Consider the following 23824-nt stretch of genomic DNA (forward strand, 5'->3'; position numbering starts at 1 on the left):
GGCACCAGGAATCTGTTTCTTTTTGTTGCATCATCTTGTGTCAGCTCTCCGTGTGTGTGGCGCCATTCCTGGGCAGGCTGCACTTTCTTTCATGCTGGGCGGCTCTCCTTATGGGGTGCACTCCTTGCACATGGGGCTCCCCTACACGGGGGACACCCCTGCGTGGCAGGGCACTCCTTGCGCACATCAGTGCTGCGCATGGGCCGGCTCCATACGGGTCAAGGAGGCCTGGGGTTTGAACCGCAGACCTCCCATGTGGTAGGTGGACGCTCTATCCATTGGGCCAAGTCCGCTTCCCTTATGGCACCTTGAGTTGGACCCTTTAGGGCTTTGTAACTGTCAGTTTTTACCCCAAATAAATACCCTTTATAAAAGCCAACAGATTTTTAGTACTTTGCATCAACACCACTTCTGGCTGACTGATACAACTACTCATGAAATAACATACCGTTACAGAGGTGGGGAAGAAGGGTTGCCAGATGTTAGGAATGGGGAACGTGGGATAGCTGTAGAGGTGTCCACAAAAAAAGGAGCCTTGGGAAAGTAGATGTGGCTCAAGAGGTTGGGCTCCTGTCCACATATAGAAGGTTCAGGGTTCGATTCCCAGGGCCTCCTTGTGAAGGCAAGCTGGCCCGCATGGCGAGCTGGCCTGAGCAGAGAGCTGGCCCATGTGGAGTGCTGGCCTCCACGGAGTGCTGGCCCATGCGGAGAGCAGGCGCAGCAGATAACGCAACAAAAGAGACACAGAGGAGAGACAATAAGAGATACAGCAGACCAGGGAGCTGAGGTGGTGCAAGAGATTGAGCACCTCTCTCCCATTCCAGAAGGCCCCAGGATTGGTTCCTAGTGCCGCCTAAAGAGAAGACAAGCAGACACAGAAGAACACACAGCGAATGGAAGCAGAGAGCAGACAGTGAGCGCAAAACAATGGGGGTGGGAGGATAAATTTTTTTTTTTAAAGGAGCTTTGTGGTGATGGTAGAGTGAAGTGTCTTGATTGTGGTGGTGGTTACGCAAAGCTACATCTGGGATAATGTTTCATGGACACCTCACACACACACTCACACACACACACGTTAATGAACACACCTGAAGAAACCTGAACAGGCTCTGTGGATTTTACCAACGTCGATTTTCTGATTTGTAATGATAGTTGTACAATCTGTTAACCCTGGGAGAGGGGAAAGGTACATGGGCCTTCTCTGTGCATTTCTTTCTTTTATTTTTAAGATTTATTTATTTATTTAATTCCCCCCCTCCCCCGGTTGTCTGTTCTCTGTGTCTATTTGCTGCGTCTTGTTTCTTTGTCCGCTTCTGTTGTCCTCAGCGGCACGGTAAATGTGGGTGGCGCCGTTCCTGGGCAGGCTGCACTTTCTTTCGCGCTGGGCGGCTCTCCTTACGGGGCGCACTCCTTGCGTGTGGGGCTCCCCTACGTGGGGGACACCCCTGCGTGGCACGGCACTCCTTGCGCACATCAGCACTGCACATGGGCCAGCTCCACACGGGTCAAGGAGGCCCAGGGTTTGAACCGCGGACCTCCCATGTGGTAGACGGACGCCCTAACCACTGGGCCAAGTCCGTTTCCCTCTCTGTGCATTTCTTTGCAACTTCCTGTGAATCTGTAATTATTTCAAACTTAAAGAGTAAAATTAAAAAGCTTGGACTCAGACTAGACAGGTGGTTTTTGGGTTCTAGTCCTGGTCTTAACTTGCTAGTAAGTATGTGGCATCCCTTGCCATCTCTAAGACTCTACGAGCCCATCTGTGAAATGGGGTTTTGTTTTATTAATATATCAGAGGTTTTCAAACTTAATGTTTAACAGTGAAGTCCTTTGTTTAAAAAAAAAAAAAAGCCCTACTGAAGCAGACGACACTGTTGGTGCCCACCCATAACCCCTGGCCACTTACTGGTTTTGTGCACCCCGGTTGGATTTGCTATGCCAGCTCTGTGAGACTGCGGGAGGACTCTCTGGCTTCAGGAGCCAGCGCCGCCTGAGCTCCCGGCAAGGCTGGAAGTGCTGGAAGTGCTGGAAGGTAAGCCCCCTGGGAACAGCTCTCAACACTCTCACCCCGGGTCCCTTGCCCTGTGCGCTACCCTGGCTCCCAGAGTCCCTGCAGGATTAAGCCTCCATTGCCCACGGTGGAAGCTTGCTGGATAGCGAACACTAGGGGTTGCCCGTCCTGTCTCACTTTCCCACTCTCTTACCTAAGTCGCCTGGGATCAGAATCGAAATAAATTACTTGCATTCAAATCCTGGTTTCAGGATCTGCTTTTGGGGAAACCCAAACCAAGTTAGAATCCCAGAACGCACAACGAGTGATAGCTGCGGCCCCAGGAGGAGCGCAGACGACCTTCCAGGAGGAGCGGCTGCACGTGGCCCTTGACGACCCCTGACTTCCGAGAAGGAGCAAATAGGAATGCACGACTTGAGAGGGCGCCTCAGGAGCCAAGAGCAGGAGGCGGGACCCCGAGGCCGCAGACTGGGCTGGGTCTGCTCGCCCACCCTCCACGTCCACGGGGCCAGTTCTTTCCATATCTTCCCTTTTCACCCACGACGGTGTTCCTCTTTTGACCAAGAAAGTGACACAAAGAGGAATGTGGTCACTTATGGGGCCTGTGGAGGAGACAAAAGACACTCTTCAGGCCCTCCCCCGGCTCGTACACCCCAGCTCCTCCGGAGGCGCTTTCCCCAAACTCTGAGCCCGGTGAGGGAAGGGGCCCCAGGCAGCGTGTCCTGAGGTTAGGGCCTGATGCATGCTGGGCAGCAGGGTTTCAAGGAGAGAGCACTGGGAAGGGAGTCCAGCTGCTGACCTAGCTGATGCCTCACATAAATGTCTTTATCCCTCTGAACTCCACTTCCTTCAAGTGTGTGATGGAGGAAACGGCGTCCATATGCTGGTTGGTTCTGAAGATCATGGGACTGGACAGGTAAAAGGGCTTTGTAAACCGTAAGGTGCTAGTGAGCCACGCACTATTCCAGTGAGCTCTTGAGGGCAGAGCTGTCTTTATCACACATATAAGTGTGTAGTAGGGGCTCAGTATATGCTTCTTAAATGAATAAATGACTGAATGAAAGTTTGGCTATGTCAATCCAACCGAAGTTTGCTAAGAGCCTACTATGTGCCAGGGTCTGTGCTGGGCACTAAGCAAAGCCCAAAGAACAAGACAAGATTTCTTACTTTCAAGAGCAAATTCCCTATGGGAACCTCTTTTTGGCCCACTTTTCTCTCCCTGCATATCCTCTGCCCAGTCTCAACCCTAGGTCACTGCTCACATTTGTGGCAGATGAACTCTGGGGTGGCCACCACGGTGCCTGCCTCCCAGTCCTCACACCCTCGGGTGATCCTCTCCTTAGAGTGTGGGTAGGACCATGACTTGCTTCTAACCAATAGAATATGGTGAAGGTGATGGGGTGATGGGGTAGACACGATTACCTGTGTGGGATTACGTTGCATAAGATGGTAACACTCTTCCTGGAAGACACTCTCTTTATATTTTTCTAATTTTTAAACTTTTTATTAGAAGTTGAAGGTTTACAGAAGATTCATGCATAAAATACAGTTCTCATATGTGACCCTAGTATCAACACCTTGGATTCGTCACGCACTCTCTCTTCCTGGTGCTGAGGAAGTAGGCAGCCACGCTGGGGCTCACGTGGCAAGGAACTGAGCGTGGCCTCCAGTGGACAAGCAAACAAGAAGCCGCAGCCTGCAGTCCTCCAACAGCAAGGAGCTGAATTCTGCCGACAACCCTGTGAGTTTGGACGTGGGCCCTTCCCCAGTCAAGCCTCAGATGAGACTGCAGCCCCAGCCAACACTTTCATTTCCACCTTGCAAGACCCTGAAGCAAAACACCTGGATAAGCTGTGTCTGGATTCCTGACCCACAGAAACTGTGAGATAATGAATGTTCATTGTTCTAATCTGCTGGGCTTGTGGTCATTTGTTACACAGCAATAGATAAGCCATACACTGTCCCTTTCTCCTGAGATTGTCTCTTCCCTCTTTCTTGCCTGGTCAGGTGTTCTTTGGTGGGGAAGATGTGTTTCAGTTTTTATCTTCCCAGAACCTCCACTCCTATTCCTTTGGTAAAAAGCCTAGTTTCCATGTGGGAAACCACCTCTCTCCCACTGTCGGACCATTTGTTCCTGTGGAGTTGAGTCTGCCCTCAGGCTCCTGGGATTGACACATGGCCCTGGATTCAATCAATCAGAGTTTTGCTTTCCTCTGGACATCTGTGATAGTTCAGGAGGAGCATGGGACTCAAGTGGGTGCCCTCAGAGTTATTCTGGATTTTTCCTGAGTTTGCTAAACTAATGGAATTTAATATCATCATTCTGGGGATCATTTGAGCCACTGTGCAGAGAGGACTTGCCTCAGAGTGAAGCCAATAGGAGGAAAACAGAATTTAGATGTGGATGGAGACCAAATCCTCCTGACATTGCTCACCCGCGAACCTGGGTCCAGCCAGCTCTACGCCTGGACATTCAATGATGCGAGTCAAGAGATCCCACTGTTTATTTATCTATTTATTTTTAATACATTTCAAATAGTTTTATCTTCAAAACCGAGTATATATTTTAATTCTAGTATTGATTTACATATATGTTTTTAAAAATCCATTGCTTATTTTTCAGTTGGGTCAAGTATCTGTCACTTGCATAAGAGAAGAGTGCTGGCTAATACATTTGTCTGCTCAAGAACCCCCTTGGGGAGTTCTTCTTTGAACAACACCCCCCCCCCAATCACTTCTCCCTGATGTAGTGCTCTCCCCACTTAGCATTTTGGTTTTCCTCTGTGGCTGTCCTATAGCAGCTTGATGTGACAAATACCCCAAAAAGTTCTGAAGAACTTTCTGAAAAATCTACCTCCTAGTCAGGCACACAGTATGCAGCAAAACCAAACCAACAAACAAAGAAACGCCTTTTGAATCAAAATGCAGGGTCCTAAAAGAAAGGAGTTTCGCTAATGCTGCGCCGAGCACCCAGGAGTGCCAGGAACTTTCAAATGTGCTGCCCTATGAGTTCCTGAGCCTTAGAGGCAGCGAGTTGGGCAGGAGACGCAGGTGCAAACAGTTGAACCCACGTGGTGTTTCCCTAGAAAAAGGATTTCCTGGTGCAGGGCTCTCCAACTTCAGCAAGCCTCAGAGTGTCCCATGCAGAGGAATTCGCATTTTCTCATGAGTTTCCAGATGGTGCTGACAGGGCTGGGCCAGGCGCACTCTGAGCACAGCGGGACTGAAGGCTGCTAAGAGGCTACCAGGCCAAGGGGGGATCCCAGGGTCAGGTTTGGAGGCTACGTGGCAAGAAGCAACCCAAACCACACTACGGGACAGCTCCCCGGAAGCGGCCCCACCGGCCTGCTGCTGGGCCCCGCTTCTCTGCCCCTGGGCTCTGGACTCCCAGCACTCCTCCACGGAGGCCTCCACCCACCCTCTTGCTAGAAAAGGGCTTGGCCTGGCCCCTGCCTCTGCAGCCCAAGTCCCCCAAATGTGGGAGCTTCAGGTAGAGCTTGTCTCGTGCCTGCTCCCTGCCTGCAGAGCGGGCGAGGGGAGGTGGGAGTCAGAACGGGGGACATTTCCCAGACACAGAAGGGGTAGTCACAAATTCCCAGGTGGCCACACAGCATAAAGCCTATTTGACATATATCAGGAAAAATGATTTGCAGTAGCGGGAAATTATTTACTTACAGTTACCTAAAGGAGTAGATTTAAGGAAGGTCCTTTATTGACTGAGGGGATGATAATAATAACAGTTAATATGTATTGCATGTTTATTATGTGCCAGAAACGGTCGTCGAGTGTTGTACATGTATTAACTCATTTAATCCTCACAACAGTTCTTTCTGGTAGGCATTGTTAGTAGAAACCCATTTTACAGGTGAAGAAAGTGAGGCTTACGGAGGAGAAGCCCTAAATGAAGGTCACGGAGGCAGAGCTGAGATGTGAACACGACGTGTCTTACTGGAAAGACATCGTCTCAGCAATGGCGCAGAACTCCCTCCTGGGACACAGCTAAGAGGGTCCAAGAGCAGAGACACTCGCACTGTCCTGCTTAAGAGGAAAGCAATCGAAAGGCCACAAAGCCAGAGCCCGGGAGAGTGGAGCAGCTGCCTGTGAAAGGGTGGCGAGGGGACCAGCAGGAGAGGAGACCGTGGGGAGGACGGGGCTGGCCACGCGGGTTTTTGTTAAATGTTCTACATACTGTGCAAGGTAACTTCTTCTTGTCCCCACCAAACCTTCAGTGAAATCTCCTGACTCACTGAGTGCAGCTGGTTTTGCAGATGGAAGGATGCAAACCCCTGAGGTCTCCTTCCGGGTGTGCAGGGGTGGGAACAAAAGCCATGGAAGGGAGCGCAGTCACACTTAAGCGACAAACAAGTCAGAGAAGGGATGTCACTGCCCAAGGTCACACAGCAAGGAGATACTAGAGTCTGAACTTGTACTCGGGTTGGCCTGACATCAAGGTCCAGACTGAAAGACTGACTTAACTTCTTCCATGCTCCCCTGAGAAATTTCCCTGGCCCACGGGCATAAATGGAGACGCTCAAGAATGCCTGCAGGTGCTTGGTGAACCTTCGGAGAGGGGCTTTCCCAAGAGCCTGTCACAAGTCAGGGCCCAGAGGGTGGGGATGGCTTGGGGACTGACCTCTCCTCCAGGCCAGGCTGGTTCCACCCAGGTTCTCAGTGGCCTTGATGGGATGTTTTTGGCCCCTTGGCACTGAGCCCCACACCTGCAGGCCCCTCAGCAGGTAGCAGGAAAACCAAAAGAAACGCTCAGGTGTTTTCTCTGGGTCTCTCTGGCACATTCTCTTTCTCTCTGGGTCTCTGCCTGTGTCTGTTCCTCTTTCTTCCTTTTTCCCTCACTCTCTTACTAATTTTTTCTGTCTAACTTGCTTTTCTTCCATTTTTCTGACTTTTATCTTTTCCTGACGTGTCTGTCTCTATTTTTCTGTTACCATCTGCTTCTGGTTCTCTCCTCTATCTCTGTTTCGCTTTTTGCCCATCTCTCTGTCTTTCCCAACTCCCTCTGGCTCCCTTCCCTTCCCCTTTGCCCTATTTTCCCTCCTCTCCCTGACCCACGCGCTTCCCTTCTCCCCGCCCTTGTCCTCTCCTGCCTCCCCTCCCTCCTCTGGAGACCAGCTGGCCCCTCCGAGGGGGGCAGCTCCCCAGGGGCCCGGCAGGAAGTGGACTTTACCTCTGACCCCGTCAGCTGCCCCGGGGGCGGCAGCTCCCCTCCTGCTCTTGTCCAAGCAGCTGTGCAGGCTCCCGGCGCTGAGGACACCTCGGAGGGGCGTCTCCAGGTGGAGAGTCGGGGGTCTGGGCTGTGGTGGGTGTGCAGGAGAGGAGAACCCCCATTCCACTGCGCCCCCGGGTCCCGGCACCCTCCCGGCACCCCCCCGCTCTGGGCGGAGACAGTCAAGGTCCCAGGTCCCTTCCTTGGAAGACAAAGGACACCAAAGGGCAAGGAGCTGGGGAAGGGGGTGGCAGGAACTGCAGCTGGGGCTTCAGGGCAGGACGGGGGGCAGAGGAGCCCCCCACGCTGGCATGGCTCCTAAGTCATTGTCACGTCCCCGGGGGGACGTGGCCGCGGGGAAAGGCGGTGCTGTAAGTTAGAGCCCGGGGCTTGTGTCCACTTCTGCTTGGCTGCAGCGCCTGGAACTCCTGGTGTGTCATGTGAAAGGCGGGCCTAGGAGACCTGCTGCCCTGTGAGATGGGGGCACCAGGGACAAAGGAGCCGGAGGTGGGAAAGGGAGCCGACGTTTGCGGATGCCCTGGGAGTTGGTGTTCTACGCTCCTGTAAGGCTCGGCCACACACTTAGGGGGTTTAAGCAACATCGACCCTGGGGTCTTGCAGGTCTGTCGGTCAGAGGTCAGGCCGGGTCTCACCGGCTAACCTCCAGGTGTCGGCAGGGCTGCACTTCTTTTTGGAGGCTCGAGGGGTGAAGCCGCTTCCTTCCCTTTTCCAGCTCCAGAGGCCGCCCGCATCCCTTGCCCAGGGGCCCCGTCCCCACCCTCAGAGCCAGCAGCTGGCGTCTCTGGTCATTCTGCTGTAGTTTGCATCTCCCTCTCCCTCTCTCCCTCTTCCACTTTTGATGACCCCTGTGATTACACTAGGCCCATCTAGTTAATTCAGGACCATCTCCCAACTTTTTTTTTTTTAAGATGTATTTCTTTCTCTCCCCTTCTCCCCCCCCTGCCCCCGTTGTCTGCTCTCTGTGTCCATTCACTGTGTATTCTTCTGCATCCGCTTGCCTTTTCAGGTGGCACCAGGAAACTGGGTCTCTTTTTGATGTCATCTTGCGGCATCAGTTCTGTGTATGTGCAGCGCCACTCCTGGGTGGGCTGTGCTTTTTTCACGCAGGATGGCTCTCCTTGCAGGGCACACTCTTTGCACATGGGGCTCCCCTATGCGGGGGCACCCCTGAGTTCCTTGTGTTCCCCTTACTCCACTGTGTGTGGGCCAGCTTACTGAACAGGTCAGGAGGCCCTGGGGATCGAACCCTGGACCCTCCGTATGGTAGATGGATGCTCTATCAGTTGGGCCATGTCTGCTTCCCTCCCAACTTCTAAAGTCAGATGACCAGCAACCTTCATTCCATCTTCAGGCTCAGGTCCCATTTGCCTTGACCCAACCTACTCACAGGAAGGGTTAGGACATGGGCATCTTGGGGGGGCGCACTCTTCTGCCCCCACACCCTGCTAAGGGGAAAGGACTTACAAGCCTCCTCTCATTTCGCCTTCTTGGGAATCCCAGGCAGGAGTTCTGTGAACCCCACTTTACAGGTGAGGAGGTTGAGGCCAAGACCACAGTGTCCTCAAGAGGGGGGGGCTAAAATTGGAGTCCAGTCTGTCTGGTCTCGCAGCCTGTGCTTCCCCACTCATCACGATCCTTTGAGAACCCAAGATGCTGTAGAAAAGCTAGATGCTCTGTGTAGCTGTTTGATACGGTTATGAATTCCAAAAATAGATATTGGATTATGTTTGTAATCTGGTTGCACCTGGGCATGATTAAGTTATGATTAGGGCTTTGATTGGGCTGTCATTAGGGCGTCCACCAAGGGGTGGGGACTCACAGATAAAAGGCAGGACAAAGGACAGAGCTGAGGATTTTTGATGTTGGAGTTTTGATGTTGGAGTTTGATGTTGGAGTTTGATGCTGAAGCCTTAAGCTGGAGCCCTGGGAATTAAGCTCACAGAGGAAAGAGAAGCCAGCCCCAGGAAAAGAGGAACCCCGAGCCCAGGAAGAAACAAGCCCTGGGAAGAGAGGAACCCAGGAAGCCTGAACCCTCACAGACGTCAGCAGCCATCTTGCCCCAACACGTGAAAATAGACTTTGGTGAGGGAAGTAACTTATGCCTTATGGCCTGGTATCTGTAAGCTCCTACCCCAAATAAATACCCTTTATCAAAACCAACCAATTTCTCGTGTTTTGCATCAGCACCCCTTTTGGCTGACTAATATACTCTGTAACTCACGAACACATTTGTGGAGCCCTCAGCGGGGACACAGAGGGCTACACCGTGGGTGAGGCTGGGGGCTCTACCGCCAGAGGAGTTTCCAGCCTGCTGGGCCAGGGGAGCCCACAGAGGCACAATGCAGAGGGGAGAATGGGGAGAGGGAGGGTGAGGAGGGCGTGGGGAGCCAGCCTCTGGGTTACTGATTAGGGCCCTGGGGTGAGAGGGCTGGTATCAGGGTCAAAGCCCAGCTCTGCATCTTCCTGCGGGTCCTGTGTTTAAGGGGAGCCTCTATTTTCTCATCTGTAAAGTGGGAACAACAGTATCACGTCCTTCCCGGGTAGACGTGTCCTGAGGACTGGACTAGTGGCTGTACAGCATTAAGCAGGGTGCTCGGCCACAAGACCTCATCCTTGGTCAATACTGGCAGTCCCAGTGGGAGGAGGATCCTGACAGACACCAGACAGCGGCGCTGGGCATGCACAAATGCGTTCATTCGAGGGGGAGGCAGAAAGGACCGCCCTCGGAGCTCTTGGTCGTTCCCCTCACTGGCCGTCAACTCTTGAACAAGCCGCTTCTCCACGCAGCGTCTCGGGGTCTGGGGTTTTTAGTTTTTCAGCCAGGGAAAGCAAATCCTGCCTTCTGGGTTTGTGTGAAGATCACATGGAATTAGGTATCAGGTGAGTCGCAGATGTCATGAATAGACGGTGGCGGTAAATCCTGACGCCCCAACACGCCGCGGTGGACAGGGCAAGGTGCTCTGCGGCTCAGGGCGCTCGGGTTACTCACTATCCGGCTCACAGAGTGCTGGGTGGGGGTTAGGGTGGGGTCTCGTCCCGGGCTCCCTGCTGCTCCCCCACCCTGCCCCCTTCCACTTCAGGGGTACACTGACGGGCAGTTCTCCCATCTCAGAGCAGACGTGGACACGTACCCCGACCTGACCTAAGGGTCATCCTAAAGTCCCACTGCTAGGGAGACTTCAGCAGTCGGCTGATTCTGTGGTTTTTCAATATATTTAAGAGCAGCAAACCAGTGCTCCAAGTACATCTTACCTGGAAGCTTGTGGACAGGGCAGATGAGAGTGGAAACCTCTCACTGGGTCTCCCAGGTCCCACCCGACATGGCGCCATCTGTGTCTGACCTTCCCATGCCCTGCCCCATTCCCACCACCGACAGCCCCAGAGCCTTCTTGATTTTCTCAGCACCCCACTTTCGCCCCCACACTCCCGGGCCTTTGCTTCTCTTCCTCCCTCCGTGGGCAATGCCTACAGTGCTGTAAAGCGGGGACCCTGCAGCCACACAGCCTGCGTCCAAATACTGGCGACTGCACTTAGCCACCGTGTGTTCTTGGACAACTTACTCAACCTCTCTGGGCGTCAGCCACTTCTCAGCGATAGATATAGGGAAGTGGTGGGAGGTGCCCCTTTGCAGTGTTGTGGGAGGACAGGTATCCTGGCAGCTTCGTGCTTATCACGGAGCTCTGTCACTGTGCAGTTTGACACACACGCCCTCAACCGACCTGTTTTACCCCCAGGAGGGAAGCTCCAGCAGCTTGCTGACCCTCTAGGACCCCCCAGGGCCTTCTTCCCTGCGGCCCCCTGCAGGTTCCCGGGCTGTCCCACAGGCACCCATAGGGGGGTGGGGGGACACTGGCAGCTGAGGGAGCTCGGGAGTGTGGGAGGGGGCGTTGGGTGGAGGAGGGTTTTGCCCCGTTTGCCCCTCGGCTGGGGAAAGCCCCTGCCCTCCTGCTCAGGAATGCCAAGCATTTCTTGCCATCACTAAGAAGGAAGGGGCGGAGGCCTGTCTCCAAGCTCCAAAGGATCCACATTGTTTGCTAAACCACAGCCCTGGAGAGGTCTGAGGAGGAGCCGGGGTTGGGGAAGGGGGGGCAGAGAAGCGGCTCGGGTTACTCTGGGGGAGGGGGGCGGAGTTGCCCTTCAAAGGAAAGTTTTTCCAGGGTGGGGGGTGGATGGACGGGGGCCAGGAAGGAACCCTCCCACCACAGCCCCCCCCTTCTCCCTGACCCCCACGTTCCCAGCCCCGCTGCCTGCCCCCACGCCTCCCCAACCCACCCCTCCTCTCCGAGTCACCGCATTTGGGGGCCTCCACCGGCCATGCCCCCTCTCCCGTATTTCACCCCGTAGGTGTCAGTGCTTTTGAGGCAACTGGAGGGGTGGGTGCTGCTGTGACTCGCCTCCCCCCGACTGTAAGCTCCGGACCGGCAGGGGAGCCTCGCCCTCCGCAGCGTCCGGGGGCCCAGGCTGCTGCTGGGCCAGTCACACGGCAGACTTGGGCAAGGCTGGGCCCGGCCTCTCCAGCCCCCTGCCCTCCCCCACCCACCCCCACCCCTGTCCACACCTCCCTGGGGCCCCGCACCTCCGCCCCGTCCACAGCCCTGGGCACGGAAGACCTGAGCTCCACACGGGCTCCGTCAGAGGGCACCAGACCTTCCAGATGAGTCCTGGGCGGGCTCTCTCTTGCCCGCCACGACCCCATTCTCTGTGTCTCCCAAATACAGACCCCAGAGGCCAGTTTCACTGGACCCTGGACCTCTTGGTCGGGGTTCAGCCAGAGAAACAGAAGCGGTAGGATACATACGTCTTGCCAGGAACTGGCCTCCCCGAAGTGGGGGGGCAGGCAGGTGGGCAGATTTTGGGAATCCGGACTTGGGAAGGAGACACTGTTGCTCCCAGCAGAATTTCCTGCCATCCCTTCCCCGAGCATATCTGCAAAACCCATTCGGTCGTGTAAGGAAACGTGACCCTCATTTGGGGGGGGGGTGGTCAGTTAGGATTCAGTCATCTTTGGGGGCCCTATTCTGCCTACCGCAGCACCCCAAAGGCCCAGCACCCTTTCCCCTTCTTTCGTTCACTCATTTTTCTGTGCAGGGTCCACCAACCCAGGCCCCTGGAGGCGGCCACAGAGGCAGGTGATTGTGACACCCAGACACAGGATCGTGAGCTGAGGCAGGGGCAGGGGCCTCGGAGCCCCCCACACACACACACGCTGCTCCCATAGAGCGAGGGGAGCACTCCCTGCAGCTGGCCCCAGGCTCCGGGGGTGTGCAAACCGTGGGATGGGAATGCCCTCTGCAATCAGTTGATGCCAACCCTTTATGGCGTGCTGGGGAGGGAATTGGGTTATATTAAAACAAACATAGATCTATTTGCAATGGAATGCAAAACTCACAAGCTTCCTTAAGAAAGCAAAGCAGATCCGAAGGAGTTGAGTGTGCCTCGGGCCACTCCTCTCCCTGCTCCCACCCATTCCTCTCGCAGGGAGACCCTGGCAGGGCCGGGGTTGAGAAGCGCTGGCGTGGACGGAGAGCACCGGCTGGAAAAGACAGGTGTGCGCGCTTGCATTCTTCCCGCAAACAGCTACAGGTGAGAGGGCCCCCAGGTTCTTTGGGGGGGGGCACCCCTGGGGGTGGGGGACCCAGCCTCTGCCCTGCAGGCTGGAGCAAGGCTGGGCTTCTCGCACCTTCTCAGCCTGCCTCCCAGTCTCGCCTTCACCAGCTTCCGCCACCTTCTTTTCATCGCAGTCTTAACTGGCAGCTCCTGCCTCCTTGAGCTGGGGCTCTGGGCCAGGCTCTCGGCCAAGCGCTGGGGACGCCACTGAGAACCAGGGCGGCCAGTGAAAGCAGACTGCGGTGCAAATCCAGCCTCCATCCACCACTTACCCGCTGAGCGACCTGAGACTGCCCTCTCTCTTCTGTCAAATTAGGGGGACTTTCTCCAGCAGGTGAAACCGAGAAAGGCTTTTAAGGCTCAGAAGAAATCCTGCCCGTAGTTACAAAGCCTGTTACTTAACTTCCCGTGGCAATTAATCACACCCTTGGCCTTTTGAGAAAATTCTCCAGGAGAGCAGTCTCCCCAGCACCTGTCACGGGGTCTGGCACAACATGGTAGGGACACAATAAATAAATACTTCCTTCAGTCTTTCTCTTTTAAATGTATTTTTTATTTATTTTTAAAAGATACATAGATCACACAAAATGTTACATTAAAAAATATAATGTATAATTGTATATGCTCCACTCCCTACACCCCCCACTTTTTCCCACATCAACAACTTCTTTCACTAGTGTGGTGCAGTCATTGCATTTGACCTCCTTCACTCATTTCTCCTTTCCTCCCTCCCTCTGCCCCTTCTTTCCACAAAATGCACATTAATCAGGTTACAGTGTAGCAGGAAGGTGCTCAGCAGAGGAATGTGGGACTCAGAGAGGTTAAGCGACTTGTCCAAGGTCGCACAGCAGGGGCGTGGCTGAGCTGATATTTGAACCCACTTACTTCTATCTGACTTTTCCCACTTGACCTAAAACATGTGCAAAGGTGTAGAGACAAGAAATGATGGTGGCCTGTTGGGGAGAGAGCAGAAACTGCAGGAGATGACCCAGGAGAAATGGGCTAGGGCTGGGTCATCAAAGGTCACGAGAGGGACAGGCGAGGGTTTGGCTTTGCTGGACGAGTTTATTCTTGCAGGGCCCTTGTAATACTAAACTGGCCACAGCAGAGGGCTTGCCACAAGTATTCAGTTTTTTCTCACCAGAAAAAGGGCAAAAATATATTGATAGATAGTAATAATCCCAGTGGAAAGAGTCTGAGCCTTGGAGAAATCTGGGTTAAAATCCCAGTGCTGCCACTTTGTGGTTAGAGGATTTTGGCAAATACTGAAATCATTTACTCCCCCCGAGCCTCAGGGTCCAGCTCCGGGAAATGGGCTGTGGTGAGGCTCAAAGGAAAAATATCCAGTACAAGCCCCGGATATTATCACCGTCATTCATTCCTATTATTATTACCATTAGCCAGACCTTCCCGGGGTCAGCCCTAGCTGGGGGCCAGGCTCCAGAGCCCTCTGTGTGCCAGGCCCGGAGGAGCTCTTCCCACCCGAGAATGCTCAGCCCGTAGCTTCTGGCTTCCCAAGTGTCTGTGGTACGTGCCCGCAAAGCGCAGATGGCAGAGCATCCTCTGTGGCCCCCAGGAGTCTACCAGGCTGAGCAGCAGACCCGGGACCCAGTCCCACAGCTCTCCCTGCCTGGCTGTGTGATCTCGAGTGAGTCACATCCCTCTCTGGACTTCAAACAAGGGAGGCGGACTAGACAACTAGAGGGGCCTTTCATTTCAAAGAGGCTCTTAGCTGGGGATCTGAGGCCCAGAGATGCAAACCCAAACTGTGCCTGCAGCGTCCAGTACAGGATAGGGTAAGGGAATGAAGGCCTGCAGGTCCAGGTGCTCAGTTCCTGAAGTTCCCAGGAAGTTCCATGCAATGCCACTAGAGACTTCAGGCTGAGCAAAGAGAAATATGGGACACACAATGAAATTTATACTTCAGGTAAGCAAGTAATTAAAAAAAAATATATGTGTGTCCCAAATATTGCATGGGACAGACTTATACTAAAAAAAAATATTTGAACTTCAAAGGATTCAAACTTATCTGGGCACCCTGTGTTTTACCTGGCAACCCTCAAGGCAAGAAGAGGGATGAGGATCTTCATGTGCTAATAAGAAATGTTCTTGAAGCTTTACGAAGGCAGTCTGGACTGCGCAGGTGCCAGCTGGGCCCTGAGCCTCAGCGGAGTTCCAGCTCCTACTCTCTGGTTCATTGGACTTACCGGGGTCAGCTAACAGGGAGGGGAAGATGGTCAACCACCATCCTAGGGAACCAAGAGGGCCTCCAACTGTAAGCAGAGGAACTGCACCCGTCATCCATGTGGAATCTAAGCCCTCTTGATCTAGAGGTGGAGGGGACATCACCATCCCAGGGTCCACAGGATGGAGGAATAAAATGGGGATATTCTACTGATATTCTACTATAAAACTATTGTGACGAGTAATAGAAGAAATTTTAGCATCGAGGTGGAGAAAGTGGCCACAGTAGTTGCTGAGGGCAGGGAGAGGGAAGAAGAGATGTGATGTGGGGCATTTTTGGGATTTTGAGCTGTCCTTAATGATATTGCAGAGTCAGATGCTGGACTTTATATATCCTGCCATAACCACTGAATGTGCTGGGGGAGAGTGAGAACTACAGGGTAAACTATTATCCATGTGGTGCAGCAGTGCCCCAAATGTCTTCACCGAGTGCGACGAGTGTGCCACAATGATGGGGGAGGTTGCTGGTGTGGGAGGAGTGGGGTGGCGGGGTGGGGGGTATACGGGAACCTCTTGTATTTTTTAATGGAACATTTTTTTGTGATGTATATATCTTCAAAAAAATATAATTTACAAAAATGATGTGGTGGGGGTGGGGAGTGGGTTATATGGGAACCTCTTATGTTTTGTTTTTTTTTTAATGTTTTTAATGTAACATTCCTTGTGATCTATTAACTTCAGTTTTTAAAAAATTTTTAAAAAACTAAAAACTTTAGTAAGGGGAGAAGCAGAACAGGGCGACCGCCCAGCTCCGGCGCGCTGAAGGAACACAGCGAGGGTGCACACAGGGCCACCAATGGAGGGCCCCGGGGTGGCCCGAGCAGAGGAGGGCAGAAGACTTTTCGCTCTGCCCCCTTTGTACCTTTTGATTTTTGCAGCAGGTGAATTCTTTCATCCGGGCAAAATAGATAAGTAAATAAATAACGTCAGTTCCACCCTGACCTCCACCCTGTACCCTTAACCTCCCACATTCTAGAAACACGCCAGTGTTTGTCTTATCCTTATCAAAAACCCTTTAGGCCTCTGGCTCCTGAGTCAGCCCTCCGCAGCACCTCAGGGCCTGCAGGAGCGGGTGAGTCACGGCCGCCCCCAGCCAGCTGTGCGCCACCTCCAGGCCTGCCTGGGGAAAAGCCCCTTCCAGCCGTGGCCCTTTTCCAGGCAGAGCCTGGTTCTCTCTCTTTCTCTCTCTCTCCTGACACTGTAATCAACTGAATTGGACCCCCATTTACTGGGTGCACCGGACATTGGGCACGGGGATCCTGGCAAATCTGAATGGGAGGGATTATTAGAACAAGGGGAGTGTGGGGAGGACTACTCTTGTATTTTCAGGGAGGTGACATCTGGGAAGGCTTCCTTGAGGAGGTGGCACTTGAGCCAAGGAGGTTCCAGCATTCCAGGTAGAGGGAATGGCATGAGCAGAGGCCCAGAGGCAGAAAGGGAGGCGAGTGGAGAGGTGCCTGCCTCGGTCAGACTCCACGCGCCCGATGGCGAGGAGTGTCGGTCTGATCGTGCCTGGCAGAGGGGCTGCCAGCAGCGGCGCAGTCTTGGAGGTTTGTTCTGCCATCTCGAGGCTCCTCTAGCTGGGCCCGTGGTGGCCTGGACTCAGGCAACAGTGTGTGCCTAACTGGAGCTGGAAAAAAGTCCTCTCCTGAGCATAGCCGGGGTCCTCCTGAATTTACCAGCGGGTCTTTTTTTTTAAGTTTTATTTATTTACCCCACACACACTGCCGCTTGCTTGCTGTCTGCTGTGTCCATTTGCTGCACGTTCTTCTGTGTAGGCTTGTCTCCCTTTGTTGTGTCATCTTGCTGTGCCAGCTCTCCACGGGTGTGGGCTGTCAGCTCTCCATGGGCACGGGCCATCAGCTCTCCATGGGCACGGGCCAGCCTGCCTTTACAAGGAGGCCCTGGGACGTGAACCCAGGGCCTCCCATATGGTAGACGGGAGCCCGGTCGATTGAGCCACAGCCGCTTCCCATACCAGCAGGTCTTTGCTGAGAACAATGATGTGTAAAGCTCAGTGCCGGGTGCAGGGCGTGAGGTGGGAACAAAGAGACCCAAACCCTGCCCTGGAAGAACTTGCAGTCGTGCAGGAAAGAAAAATAATGCACCTAACAGAAAGCCTTGCAAGCACTACCAGCAGAGTGTGCTTCATTACCATATCCAGGGGACAGGCTAGGGGGCCCAGGGAGAAGTAACCCCAAGCAGAGTAGGTGGGGCCTTTGCACATCCTTACATCCCACCTTTGTCTTCCAGGCAAAGCTTCAGGCCCAGAGAGGGACAGAGAATTATCCAGGTCACAGAGCAAGTCAGTGGCAAAGCTAGGAGCCCAAGCTCCTAGCTCCCAACCCTGTGCTTGGTCCGTACCCCCAGCTGCCTCCTACAGAGGTGAGAGCTCAGGACACTAAGGGGGCTTCCAGGAGAAGGGTTTTTCTAAGCTGACTTCAGGTGGTCCTTTGGCAGGTGGCACAGATGGGTGGTGTGCGATGCTGTTTCAGGAAGAGAAAAGGTGCTCCTGGGAACCTGCTCACTTTGTAACCAGGGGAGACGTGACTCTGCTTTGGCCAGGCTCAGCTCACGGCAGCCTGCCAGGTCATGTGGGAAGGATGGGGCAGCCAGATAAAGACGATCTCAGACAGTCCTCCCAGCAGAACTGGGATGTAGGAAGGATGCCCGTGATACAGGAAAGAAAAGGAAGGCTCGGGGAAATCAAATGTTTGGCCCGGGGTTCTATAAGGCAGCCGATGAAGCCATAGCAGTGCCCTGGGCTTCTTCCACGACACTGCACTGGAGAAAATCCATCGCCCGCTCACCAAAACAGCCTCACGGTTCCTCGAGACATTCCTGGCAAGTGCCTGAAATTCCACCATTACCTCCCTGTCTAGTTACCTGAACCCCTAAGAGGAGCCGGTAACCCCTGAAGCTACTGTCAGCCACAGATACTGCAGTGTGAGTTAGTGCTCAGCCCCGAGACCGCCAGCTGAATGCAGGGGCCTACCCAGCGTGGCCAGGACAGGTGAGGGGAGGTCCCAGGGTGCGGGGTCTCCCCTGCAGCCTGTGGGTTCTGGGTCCTGGGTCCTGTGCCCAGGTGGTGGCGTGTAGGGAGGCACCCAAGGAAGGAGGTTCGTGACCAAGTGGAAAGGGCGGAGAGCCTTAGGCAAGCTGCTTGCACCCCTGGCCTCAGCAAGCCTGCCTGTGAAAAGAGGGTACTGCGACCGCATCAGCCTTTTAGGGGGGTGCTCGAGAAGATCCTCCATGTCGAGGATTCTCAAACTTGCTGGCGTAGAACCCCCTGGAGGGCTCTTCGAACCCAGATTGCCAGGCCGCACTCCCGGGGTTTCTGATTCAGTTGGTCTGGGGAAAGGCCTGAGAATCTGCATTTCTGACAGGTCCCCTACCAAGTTCACAGGTGGCTCTGTGCCTGCTTGACCAGGGACTGCTCCTGTAGAAATAAGGGGACCTCTGTGAAAGCTGGGAGATCCGGGGAAGGGGTGGACAGAGCCTAGGACGGAAGTTAGCATTTTGCAGCCACCTCAGTCCCTGGACAGCACAGCTGGACAGAAGGTACCGGAAGAAGAGCAGAGCTGCACTCCAGAAACTCCCATGAATAATTAAGTCTCCCACTGAGTGCATGATGTCAAGTGCTTTCTACATGCCAGGCTGAGGGCCTCGTGTGAATTCTCTTCCATATGAAGTAGTTTATTAATATCCCCATATCTCAGGTGAGGACTCTGTGGTTGACAGAATAATACCCCTGCCCGAGATGTCCTCGCTGGTCCCTGGAACCTGTGAATGTGCTGCCTCAATGACAAAAGGGACTTTGCAGCTGTGTCGAAGTTAAGGACCTTGAGATGGGGAGAGTACCCTGGATTTTCCAGGAGGGTGCAATGTAATCACCAGGGTCCTTATGAGAGAGAAAGACAGCAGGTTGGAGAGTCAGAAAAGAGAAGTGAGACCGAATGAGAGGTTGGAGTGATGTGCTTTGAAGGAGGAGGAATGGGACCAAGTCTGTGGTCATTTGTTACAGCAGCAACAGGAAACTAATACAAAACTCAGAAAGGTGCCGTGCTGGGGACCGGGCTCAAGCCTGCTCTTTCTGCCTGCAGGAGCTGTGTTCAGAGCCTCCCAACCACAAAGGCGGCGTCTCAGCAGGCAGCAGCCACGGGAGCAGAAATGCTGCAGTTTTTCAATGTCAGAAGAATTATAACAGGACAGAGGGGTTTTCTGGGTAACATTTCCATATTCTGGACCAACTGCAGCCGATGGGAACTGGCTGCCTGCAGCCCTGCCTGGGGCCGGCAGTGGAGGAGAAGGTGGTGGGGGGCGCACTGACCTGGGCTAGATGAGGCCCCCTCCCTGCAGGACAGGCACTGGGTCGGGCTCATCCTTTTATACTCAGGGCCTCCAATGTGCCTGAACCAGAGGAAGCTTTCCCTAAGTGAGGGAGGAAAAATGGAGAGAGGGAAAGCAGGGAAAGAGAAATTTGTTTTCAGGGAGGCCAAGGCAGAATCCCCGCGGAAGGAGCTGCTGATTTCCCTTCCCAGCATCTCAACCCTCTTTGGATCACAGCACCGCATTCCTTTGGAGACCGCCCCCATTCCATTTGATTAGGGTGGGGCTGCCAATCCCAGGGGCATGGAGCCTGCCCGTCCTATCCAGGACAGGCCTGTGACCCCAGCTGGGCAACCCGACTCGGAATTTGAGCCTTGATCAGAGACACTGTGGGAGGCACAGCGCCTGATGGCCACGTCCCGGAGAGGTGGTCCACAAGCCCAGCCACGGAAGAGGAGGGGGCAGGGCTGCGCCCAGACCCCGGGTCAGCGGGACTCCGAGACTGCTCGGACCCTGGAGCTGGAAAGGTGCCTCCATACCACGCCCCGGTCAACGGTCAGGGCACAGCGGCCCTCAGCCGGGGCCGAGGAGAGTCCTGGGAGGGCGGCTGGGGCCCAGGCGTCCGCCCCTTCGCCATTGCAAGAACTAAGTCCATTATGTGCCTTGCCTTTTTTTTCCTGCTTAATTATTCAGAGTTAGTTTCCGTGGTCTGAAAGCAAAGAACCCCAATCAATACTGCACAGTCTTGCCAGAGGGAGGAGCGGGCAACAACCAGAGCCGTTCAGCTTCCAGAAAACCCCTCTCAGATGGGGGCTGGAGAGAAGCGGGGCTGGAGAGAAGGGGGGCTGGAGAGAAAGGGGGCTGGAGAGAAGCGCGGCTGGAGAGAAGGGGGGCTGGAGAGAAAGGGGGCTGGAGAGAAGCAGGGCTGGAGAGAAGGGGGGCTGGAGAGAAGCGGGGCTGGAGAGAAGCGGGGCTGGAGAGCAGGGGGGCTGGAGAGAAGCGGGGCTGGAGAGAAGCGGGGCTGGAGAGAAGCGGGGCTGGAGAGAAGGGGGGCTGGAGAGAAAGGGGGCTGGAGAGAAGGGGGGCTGGAGAGCAGGGGGGCTGGAGAGAAGCGGGGCTGGAGAGAAGCAGGGCTGGAGAGAAAGGGGGCTGGAGAGAAGCGGGGCTGGAGAGAAAGGGGGCTGGAGAGAAGGGGGGCTGGAGAGAAAGGGGGCTGGAGAGAAGCGGGGCTGGGTGTTCGCTGGCGGCAAGGTTGTCAGTCAGTGGGGGTGGCAGGGGATGACAAGAGCCCCGAGCCAGCAAGACCTGGGCTCGCTTCCTTGCCTTCCAGCTGCGAGACCTGGGCAGGTTCCTTCGCTGCCCGGCCTTCTGGGTCCTGGTCCGTGAACGAGGTGGCTGGCACATTCATCTCGTGAGTCCCCACCAAAGCACAGGTCCCCACAGGATGGCGTGTAAAGCACTTAGCAGAGTTCCAGCCTGCGACGTCTCGCCTCTCCAGGGGCGCTCGCCCCACACCGGGGAAGGCTAGAGTAGCATACCTGGGCAGCCACAGCCACGTCTACGCAGCGCTGCAGGCAGAACACTTGTGCCTTCATTTACTCTTTGAAGTGATGATGATTCCCCCAATCCACAGGCGAGGGTTCTGAGGCACAGAGGGGTTAAGTAAGCTACCTCAGGCCACCCAGCAGGTAAGCAGGGGAGCTGGTGTTTGAACCCAGGCACTTGCCATCCAGAGCTCCGGATCTTAAGGAGGACATGGGCCGCCTCCCCCACTGTGAGATTCCCTGACTGCAGGCAGAGGAGCCCACTCCTGCCCAAGAAGCTGGAGGCCCAGCTGGAAAGCAGACACCCACACGGAGGAGAGAAGAAAGGAGAACCAAGCGGGTGGCAGGGGCCCGGGAGCCGGGGAGACTCTGGGGGCGGGGGCAGGGGCAGGGTGCCTCTGCCTGGATTTCAGGCCATATCCAGTGTCTCCAGAAAGAAAGGCCTAGAAGGCAGCGTGCTAATCCTGAGGCCCTGGGGAAGCGTAGGCTCCTGGGAGAAAACAGTTTCCCGCAGGTTTCCCCCTCCCCTGGCCCTCCTCCAGCAGCTCAGGTTCACCTGGTCCTGTCACAGAGAAACAGGGTGGCACGGCACAGCCAGGACACAAGTCTCCCGGCCTGGGGTCCTCGTAAGCGCGTGGTCCGTCTTCCCCCAGAAAGGGGCACTTCTCCACGCCCTACTTCCCTTTCCGCAGACCCACAACACGGGACAAACAGAAGGAAGAGGGGAAACGGACTTTGGCCCAGTGGTTAGGGCGTCCGTCTACCACATGGGAGGTCCGCGGTTCAAACCCCGGGCCTCCTTGACCCGTGTGGAGCTGGCCATGCGCAGCACTGATGTGCGCAAGGAGTGCCCTGCCACGCAGGAGTGTCCCTCGTGTAGGGGAGCCCCACGCACAAGGAGTGCGCCCCGCAAGGAGAGCTGCCCAGCGCGAAAGAAAGAGCAGCCTGCCCAGGAATGGCGCCGCCCACACTTCCTGTGTCGCTGACGACAACAGAAGCGGACAAAGAAACAAGACGCAGCAAACAGACACCAAGAACAGACACCCGGGGGATGGGGGAAAATAAATAAATAAATAAATCTTTAAAAAAAAAAAAAAGAAAAAAAAACCAGAAGGAAGACTCCAAATTGGATTTGGCATCAGGAGACCTGGGTCGCTAGTACTTACTCAGACTAACTCCCTGTGTATCTTGGGGGGCTGCTTCCCCTTGCCTGGCCTTAGTTTCTACACTGGTAAATGGGAGGGGAGAGGGTGGCCAAAGGAACTAAAAGCAGGCACTCGAACAGATTATTTGTACCCTGATGTTCAGGGAAGACTTGCCATTGCCAAAAGGTGGAAGCAACCCAAGTGTTCATCAATAATGAATGAATAAACAAAATACGGAATATCCGTATAATGGAATATTGCTCAGCTGTAAAAAAGGAATGAAGTGCTGAGGCATGTTACAGCATGGATGAACCCTGAAGACATGCTGCGTGAAACAAGCCAGACACAAAGGGGCAAATGCTGTATCATCTTTTACATGAAATAATTAGAATATGCTTATTCATAAAGTCAGACACTAAAATACAGGTTACCAGGGGCTAGATGGGGTTGGGAAATGGGGCTTTAATGCTTAATTGGTACAGTTTCTATTTGGTAATGATGGAAATTTTTGTTAATGGATGGTGGAGATGGTAGTCTAATTGAAAGTAGATAAATGGAAAATTTTAGGTTATATTTGTTACTAGAATAAAAATTTAAACAACAACAACAACAAACGGTGGAACTGTACAACACAAAGGGTGAATCCTAACAAAAACTATGGACTATCATTAATAGCATAATTATAATAGTGTTGTTTCATGACTCGTAACAAATTTATCACATTAATGCAAAATATTAATATTGAGGAAAGCTGTGGTGTAGAAGTGGGTATATGGGAACTCTGTACTATCTGCCTGCTTTTTCTGTAAACCTACAACTGCTCCAATAGAAAAAAAAGGGGGGGGGGGGCGGATACAGAATAGCAGCTATGTACAGCAGGAGAGGCATAGAGAGATTGAGAGGTAATGAGTTTTGTTTGTTTGGTTTTTGTTTATTATTATTATTATTATTACTAGAATAACGAAATCTCTAGAAATGATTGAAGTGATGAATGCACAGTTATGTGATTGTACCGAATGCCATTGACTGTATACTTTGATTGGATTTATGCTTTATTTTTTTTAAGATTTCTCTCTCCCCGCCCCCAGTTGTCTGCTCTCTGTGTCCATTTGCTGTGTGTTCTTCTGTGTCTGCTTGTATTCTTGTCAGTGGCACTGGGAATCTATGTTTCTTTTTTTTGTTGCATTGTCTTGCCTTGCTGCGTCAGCTCTCCATGTGTGCGGCCCCCCTCCTGGGCAGGCTGTGCTTTTGTCTTGCGGGGTGGCTCTCCTTATGGGGTGCCCTCCTTGCATGTGGGGCTCCCCTACGCGGGTACACCCCTGCATGGTGTGGCACTTATGCGCATCAGCACTGCACGTGGGCCAGCTCACCACATGGGTCAGGAGGCCCTGGGTTTGAACCTTGGACCTCCCATGTGGTAGGCGGACGCTCTATCCATTGAGCCAAATCCGCTTCCCTATGCTTTATTAATACATATCAATAAAATTGATTTGTTTTAAAAAAGAGGGGGAGATTGGACTCTTATTTCCAAGGTCCTCTTTAGCTCCAGTGTTCAAAGAGCCAAGAGTTATGAGTTGGGACCCCTCTCTAGGCTTTTCCCAGTCTCTCCAGAGGCCTCAGAGACCCCCCAGATGGCAGAATTAGGACAGAGGCTTGGTGGCTGGGGGCTCTGACCCTTGCAACCACCCTCTGCTAACCCAAA

The 23824-nt window shown here is 53.9% G+C and overlaps 2 long non-coding RNA genes across 3 annotated transcripts; one reads left to right on the plus strand and one right to left on the minus strand.

Annotated features, from left to right (window-relative positions):
* Nucleotides 1–5327: 5327 nt before the first annotated feature.
* Nucleotides 5328–13042, minus strand: LOC131280650 (uncharacterized). Of its 2 annotated transcripts, XR_011650309.1 has the most exons (6): nt 12934–13042; nt 12643–12786; nt 12052–12179; nt 7194–7320; nt 6259–6360; nt 5328–6046 (listed from the first exon to the last, which is right to left on the minus strand). It is a non-coding gene; the product is annotated as an uncharacterized lncRNA (long non-coding RNA). The 2 variants fall into 2 exon arrangements; XR_009188349.2 differs by having other exon boundaries at nt 5328–6360.
* Nucleotides 12622–13404, plus strand: LOC131280766 (uncharacterized). Its single transcript, XR_009188461.2, has 2 exons — nt 12622–12836; nt 12995–13404. It is a non-coding gene; the product is annotated as an uncharacterized lncRNA (long non-coding RNA).
* The last annotated feature ends 10420 nt before the right edge of the window (nt 13405–23824 follow it).

This window comes from Dasypus novemcinctus, chromosome 12 (assembly GCF_030445035.2).
Source record: "Dasypus novemcinctus isolate mDasNov1 chromosome 12, mDasNov1.1.hap2, whole genome shotgun sequence".
Lineage (NCBI taxonomy): Eukaryota > Metazoa > Chordata > Mammalia > Cingulata > Dasypodidae > Dasypus > Dasypus novemcinctus.